The 7,503-nt window shown below is 37.7% G+C and overlaps 1 pseudogene; it reads left to right on the forward strand.

The window, feature by feature from the left end:
• The first annotated feature begins 2,189 nt into the window (after window positions 1–2,189).
• LOC113068621 (coiled-coil domain-containing protein 106-like) lies at window positions 2,190–5,589 on the forward strand (annotated as a pseudogene).
• The last annotated feature ends 1,914 nt before the right edge of the window (window positions 5,590–7,503 follow it).

Genomic DNA, 7,503 nt, shown 5'->3' on the forward strand with positions numbered 1-7,503 from the left:
GAATAAATACCTGGGGTTATGTTTGTTTTCTTCTAAAAGAGAAGAAAAGTAATCGGATCTAGCAGTTTTTAATGCTTTTCTGTAGGATATGCTACTTTTCCGCCAAGCAATACGAAATACCTCTAGTTTTGTTTTCCTCCAGCTGCGCTCCATTTTTCGGGCTGCTCTCTTTAGGGTGCGAGTGTGCTCATTATACCATGGTGTCAAACTGTTTTCCTTAACCTTCCTTAAGCGTAAAGGAGCAACTGTATTTAAAGTACTAGAAAAGAGAGAGTCCATAGTTTCTGTCACATCATCACGTTGTTCTGTGGTTTTGGATATGCTAAGGAATTTGGATACATCAGGAAGATAACTTAAAAAGCAGTCTTTTGTGGTAGAAGTGATGGTTCTTTGATACTTGTAACAAGAAGTAGAATTTACAATTTTGGCTATATGAAGATTGCACAGAACAAAATAATGATCTGAGATATCATCACTTGGCTGAATAATTTCAACACTATCAACATCAATTCCATGTGACAGTATTAAATCTAGAGTATGATTTCGACAATTAGTAGGTCCTGAAACTTGTTGTCTAACACCAATAGAGTTCATAATGTCTATAAATGCAGATCCCAATGCATATTTTTCATTATCGCCATGGATATTAAAATAACCAACTATTAAAACTTTATCTGCAGCCAGAACTAACTCGGATGTAAAATCACCAAACTCTTTAATAAAGTCTGTATGGTGCCCTGGTGGCCTGTGTACAGTAGCCAGTACAAACATAACAGGGGATTTATCATTAACATTTGTTTCTCTGGATAACGTTATATGAAGCACCATTACTTCAAACAAGTTATACTTGAAGCTTGCCCTCTGAGAAATCCTGAAAACGTTGTTATAAATTGAAGCAACACCTCCCCCTTTGCCTTTTAGATGCGGCTCATGTTTATAACAGTGATCTTGGGGGGTGGACTCATTTAAAATAATGTAATCATCAGGTTTTAGCCAAGTTTCTGTTAAACAGAGCACATCTATATTATGATCAGTGATCATATTATTTACAGAAAATGTTAGAAGGGATTTGATATTCAATAAGCCAAGCTTTATCATTTGTTTATCCATATTGCATCCGTTTTTATTTGTTGAACCTCAATTAAATTGTTAATCTTAACTTGGTTTGGACGTTTTTTGTATTTTCTAGTTCGGGGAACAGACACAGTCTCTATAGTGTGATATCTATGTAAAAGAGTCTCTATGTGCTGAGAATTAGCTGACCTCTGTGACGCGAGGCAGCTAGCAGACGGTCGGTTTAGCCAGTCTGTCTGCTTCCTGACCTGGGCCCCAGTTAGTCAAGTATAAACACTAAGACTATTTGCCATAATACACATAATAAAATACATTTATTAGCCATAGATTAAGGGAAGCACACCTTGGGAAATGAGAGCATCCAAGGTGAAAGCTATGGATTTATTTTAAATATTTGTAATGTTTTTTAATGTTATCCATAGTTTTTTTTTTAGGTTCTTTTTTTTTAAGTATCGGTTCAGGCACCGTTTAGGCGCCAATACCGTTTTAAAAGTATCGAAAAGGCACTGGACCCTTCTTAAAAGTTATTATTTCTCACTGGCTCATTTACCAAATGGGTGCTTTCTCTTCGTCCTCCACAAATTAAGCTCTATATATATTCATTACCAAGCATATTGATCTCCACTGTTCGTCCTTCTCTTCATTTTCATGTTCCGATGACATATTCTGCATTTAATTTTTTTTTTAGTAGTTTCCTTTTCTGAAGCCACTTAATCAGCTTCAGTGTTTTCTTTATAGAACTGGGCTCATTGATAAGTTTCTTTAACCGGGTAAATTTACTCATTTTTATTTATTTATTTTAATTAAACAATTGCTTTAGATAGTGGTGATTTTAGAGTGACAGCTAGCTTGTGATCTGATTGGCGAGAGAAATCGCGTTCCCGCTTTCATACATAATCAATGTGGGACCAAGGAAAACTCGTGCTTTCAATCGTCATCAACGGGGGACAAAGGAATTGTGAAGCAGTTGTATTTGTAAGATGGAGAGCTCCGACAAAAGTCGAAAAGGCTTGCGGACCCGGACAAAAAGGAATGACAGCGTGGAGATGGATGCATTGGATAAGACGTGCGTCAGTGGCACTAGTAGTGCGTATGTTACTATGTTGGCATACATTATGGATGATGGTTAGCAAGCTAATCGCTAATAGAACGTTCTCAGTTCATTCGATAATGTAACGTTATATTTGCTTTCAATTAGTTGTCTCCGTGGCCCCAATGGCACATCTGGCAGACAAAGGAAAATCCCATGAGTTGGAGATGTGTAAGCTGAGAGTAGAGTGGCAAAAAGAGAAGATTGATGAGCTGACCAAGGAGAGAGACTATTTAAAAGGGTAGGGTAAGACTAACAACACAAAACGGCCACATTCACACATCAGCTGAATACGGTTGGACTCTTGTCATGTCAGATGTGATCAAACCAGGCGATTTCCTTGTCTTCAAATTCCTCTAAGGACAACACAGATGAATCTTCCTCTGATACTACGTCTGACACCTTGGCTACATCCTCATCAGAGGAGGACAGGAAGAAGAAGAGGACAAAAAGGAAGGGGAAAAGAAAAAAGTATGGGAAGAAGTCAAAGAAAATGGAAATGAAGACACGTCAGAGAGGTTAGAATGCTGTTTACACCCTTTCCACTCACCGGGTTATGGTTTGCCATTGGTTATGTCTGCTGTACATTTGTTTCTCTCTTGGCTGGTTCTTCCTGCATGATGTTACATTGTGTGTGTGTGTGTGTGTGTTATAAAAATTGCATTGGGGATTTACTTCTTAGAGAAAAATGGTATATGTGAGGATTTCCAGTCAGGATTTAGACCGTATCATAGTACTGAAACTGCTCTCCTTAGAGTTACAAATGATCTGCTCTTATCATCTGATCATGGGTGTATCTCTCTATTAGTTTTATTGGATCTTAGTGCTGCGTTTGACACAATTGACCACAACATTCTTTTGCATAGACTTGAACACTTTGTTGGCATCAGTGGAAGTGCATTAGCATGGTTTAAATCGTACTTATATGACCGCCATCAGTTCGTAGCAGTGAATGAAGATGTATCATATCGATCACAAGTGCAGTATGGAGTACCTCAAGGCTCAGTTCTAGGGCCGCTACTCTTCACGCTTTATATGTTACCCTTGGGAGATATCATCAGGAAACATGGTGTTAGCTTTCACTGTTATGCTGATGATACGCAGCTCTATATTTCCTCGCAGCCCGGTGAAACACACCAATTTGAAAAACTAATGGAATGCATAGTCGATATAAAAAATTGGATGACGAGTAATTTCTTACTGCTAAATTCAGAAAAAACAGAGGTGTTAATAATAGGGCCTAAAAACTCTACTTGTAATAACCTAGAACACTGTCTAAGACTTGATGGTTGCTCTGTCAATTCTTCGTCATCAGTTAGGAACCTAGGTGTGCTACTTGATCACAATCTTTCCTTAGAAAGCCACGTTTCTAGCATTTGTAAAACTGCATTTTTCCATCTCAAAAATATATCTAAATTACGGCCTATGCTCTCAATGTCAAATGCAGAAATGTTAATCCATGCATTTATGACTTCAAGGTTAGATTATTGTAATGCTTTATTGGGTGGTTGTTCTGCACGCTTGGTAAACAAACTACAGCTAGTCCAAAATGCAGCAGCAAGAGTTCTTACTAGAACCAGGAAGTATGACCATATTAGCCCGGTCCTGTCCACACTGCACTGGCTCCCTATCAAACATCGTATAGATTTTAAAATATTGCTTATTACTTATAAAGCCCTGAATGGTTTAGCACCTCAGTATTTGAATGAGCTCCTTTTACATTATACTCCTCTACGTCCGCTACGTTCTCAAAACTCAGGCAATTTGATAATACCTAGAATATCAAAATCAACTGCGGGCGGCAGATCCTTTTCCTATTTGGCGCCTAAACTCTGGAATAACCTACCTAACATTGTTCGGGAGGCAGACACACTCTTGCAGTTTAAATCTAGATTAAAGACCCATCTCTTTAACCTGGCATACACATAACATACTAATATGCTTTTAATATCCAAATCCGTTAAAGGATTTTTAGGCTGCATTAATTAGGTAAACTGGAACCGGAACACTTCACATAACACCGTACTTTCTACATCATTAGAAGAATGGCATCTACGCTAATATTTGTCTGTTTCTCTCTTGTTCCGAGGTCACCGTGGCCACCAGATCCAGTCTGTATCCAGATCAGAGGGTCACTGCAGTCGCCCGGATCCAGTACGTATCCAGACCAGATGGTGGATCAGCACCTAGAAAGGACCTCTACTGCCCTGAAAGACAGCGGAGACCAGGACAACTAGAGCCCCAGACACAGATCCCCTGTAAAGACCTCGTCTCAGAGGACCACCAGGACAAGACCACAGGAAACGGATGATTCTTCTGCACAATCTGACTTTGCTGCAGTCTGGAATTGAACTACTGGTTTCGTCTGGTCAGAGGAGAACTGGCCTCCCAACTGAGCCTGGTTTCTCCCAAGGTTTTTTTCTCCATTCTGTCACCGATGGAGTTTCGGTTCCTTGCCGCTGTCGCCTCTGGCTTGCTTAGTTGGGGTCACTTCATCTACAGTGATATCATTGACTTGATTGCAAATTAAAACAGACACTATTTCAACTGAACAGAGATTACATAACTGAATTCAATGATGAACTGCCTTTAACTATCATTTTGCATTATTGAGACACCGTTTTCCAAATGAATGTTGTTCAGTGCTTTGGCGCAATGTATTTTGTTTAAAGCACTATATAAATAAAGGTGATTGATTGATTGATTTAGTGGGATAACATGGTAAACCATCTACATTAGCTTCAACACTTTTTTAATGTTTTGTTAAATCCTTCTAAAAGATTTAAAACAAAGTGAGAGGGTGACTTAAGCTGCATTTATTGCATTAAAACATAACTTAATAAGCTACCATTTACTTCATTTTGGAAGAACTTACAGCAAACTACAGAAACTACCCTTAACATAAATATGCTTTGGTTAGGTAAAAAACAACAACAACAATAAAAAAAAAAACAATAAATCAGAGCCACATAGCAAAAGAAAAAAAAATTGCACCCTCTGTGTCATAATGTAAATTGGATCAATCTATGAGTCAAATCTGTGTGTGTCAAAGGGTGGGCGAGAATAATTAAAACAACTACTAAAACTAATTCTGTGTTCTTTGAATTACATCTCAAACACCACAGCAGGTGGTGGCCCGATACAAAAAAATTCTTCGCCACTTCAATAGGGGAGGGACCATGTCAGCTGCTTTCAAGCATGTTGGTGTGGACCGGAACACAGTGGTGGTCAATGCTCCAATCGCAGAGCTGTACATCGCTACACATGACAAGTATAAGGAACTCCTTAAAACCCACAGCAGTCAGGTTAAACTTAGTGCATTTGCCACACAGTGTGCCACTGCAATTCAAGAGGATCCAGCAATACAAGATACTATCAATACCTTTAAGGCTTCCGGTAAGCTGCTGCGCCTAAAACGAAAGTGAACTGACCTAGGATCTGGGGAAGTTTTCACACAAAAACAAACTTATTAAAACAAACTAAAGTTGTACAATGAATCTAATCTCATCCACAAACTGAACTGCTGTTCCCTGATGTTTGAAAGTTAGTACTGAGGTAGTTTTGACACAGTTTTGATTGTTTATTATTGTTTTATAAAAATGTTATGAGTTGTATTTTGGCAGTTCTGTAATCCAGTGTTTACACTGGTAAATTTTTATTCAGCAATGTTTGCACTTTACAGAAATGTATTTTTATATCAGAATACAGATGCCTAGTTTCATTTTGGTGCACAGTTGTGTTTTCTGGAGGTGTACGGGATTTTATTGTATTTTTTCTATGGCATTGCAGAGGTTTATTTTTCATTTTATATCAAGTGTACAGTTGTACAGTGTAATTTTTTTGTGAAAAATACTTATATTTTCTGTATCCCTCTGTGTTGTTTCTTTCATGCTTATTGATGAAGAACAAAGCATTTATAGCTGTATCTATAAACTGCTTACTAATGTCTATTAATGTCGAGACAATGTTTTATGAATGATGAATTAACTATTTACCTAACTAATGATTCATAACTAATGATTCATAGCATGTAGTTATTATAAAGTGTTACCACACTTTTTACTAAGTCCAGTATATGCGAACCTTCCATAGTTCTACCTTTAAACACAAACTCTCCTGAGTCAGTCCATGAAGCAATGTTTTTAGTTTTAGACATTTTATGTAAAATGTAACAAATATTTTTTTAACTCCTCTGCGGAACATTCTTTAAAACTTCATCCACAACAACGTCTGTAACATCATGGCTGTCTGTGGAAGTAGGGGGGAGTTGTACTTTATTAACCCCATCTGATGTCTGAAAGCTTAGTGTTAATGTATTTGTTTCCTTGTCCCCCAGCCTAGACAGTGTTAAATACCTCTGCTAAACAGAGGTGTACATCTTGGCTTTCTCATATGGCTCCAGATCTTTATTGTACAAAAATATGTCTTATAGTCATATCCAGATCATTCTCCACAACCTGCTGTAAAGACTCGCGCTGGTTGGATGTTCTCAACTTATCCAACTGGTGTTGTGGAATCATATACATCTTCTCTGCATTATTCATCCCCGAACATTATTTAGATGCAATCAAATTAGATATAAATGGGACTGCAACAATTAAAAGAGGTAGAAGAAATCCGCTCTGCTGGTTAATCATCTGCCTCTTTCTCCTTACCCCAATCTTTTTATTTGCAACAAATCTGATCTCTGCTTTTCTCCTCTTAAGCTTCTGGTATTGTTGTGTGGTTAGTGGTACATTACCATGGAGGATGTTGAGAGCTAGTTCACACAATGTGGCTATGAACTCATCTGAAGCTGACTGTAAAATAACACGCCTTTGTTTTGGTGTGCCTTTTAACAATAGCTTCAAAAGGGACAGGTTTCTTAAAGGTCTTGCAGACATCCTTCCCTGAAATGTTGTTACTATTTTCTTTTCTGGAGATAGACCACTGGATATGGTGAAAGTAAAGCAGTTCTGAGACGATACTGTTCTGGTGTTTTAGCTTTATAATCAATCATAAGGTAACCATAAGGTTCACTGGTTGCATCTTGATAACATTCCATGAAAATATTGTGTTTGAAGGATACATTTGTTTTGCTTAAACATTAATTTGGGCAACATCTCGGGGGTTTTTAAACAACACCAAATAATTTGTGTTCAAACTAATGGTTCTACTGGACTTGAAAAAATTAATTTTGGACAATATACAGGGCACTCAAATTTCGGTGATGAACATATTGTGTGAAAACTCGTTCAACCTCAGATATACCGCTAGCGTGTTTCATAAAAAATTAATTTTATTGGGTGGAAACAGATGGTCATCATTCAGGGTTTGTGGGATACCTTCAATAAATTTAA

The sequence above is a fragment of the Carassius auratus genome, linkage group LG48F, assembly GCF_003368295.1.
Source record: "Carassius auratus strain Wakin linkage group LG48F, ASM336829v1, whole genome shotgun sequence".
NCBI lineage: Eukaryota > Metazoa > Chordata > Actinopteri > Cypriniformes > Cyprinidae > Carassius > Carassius auratus.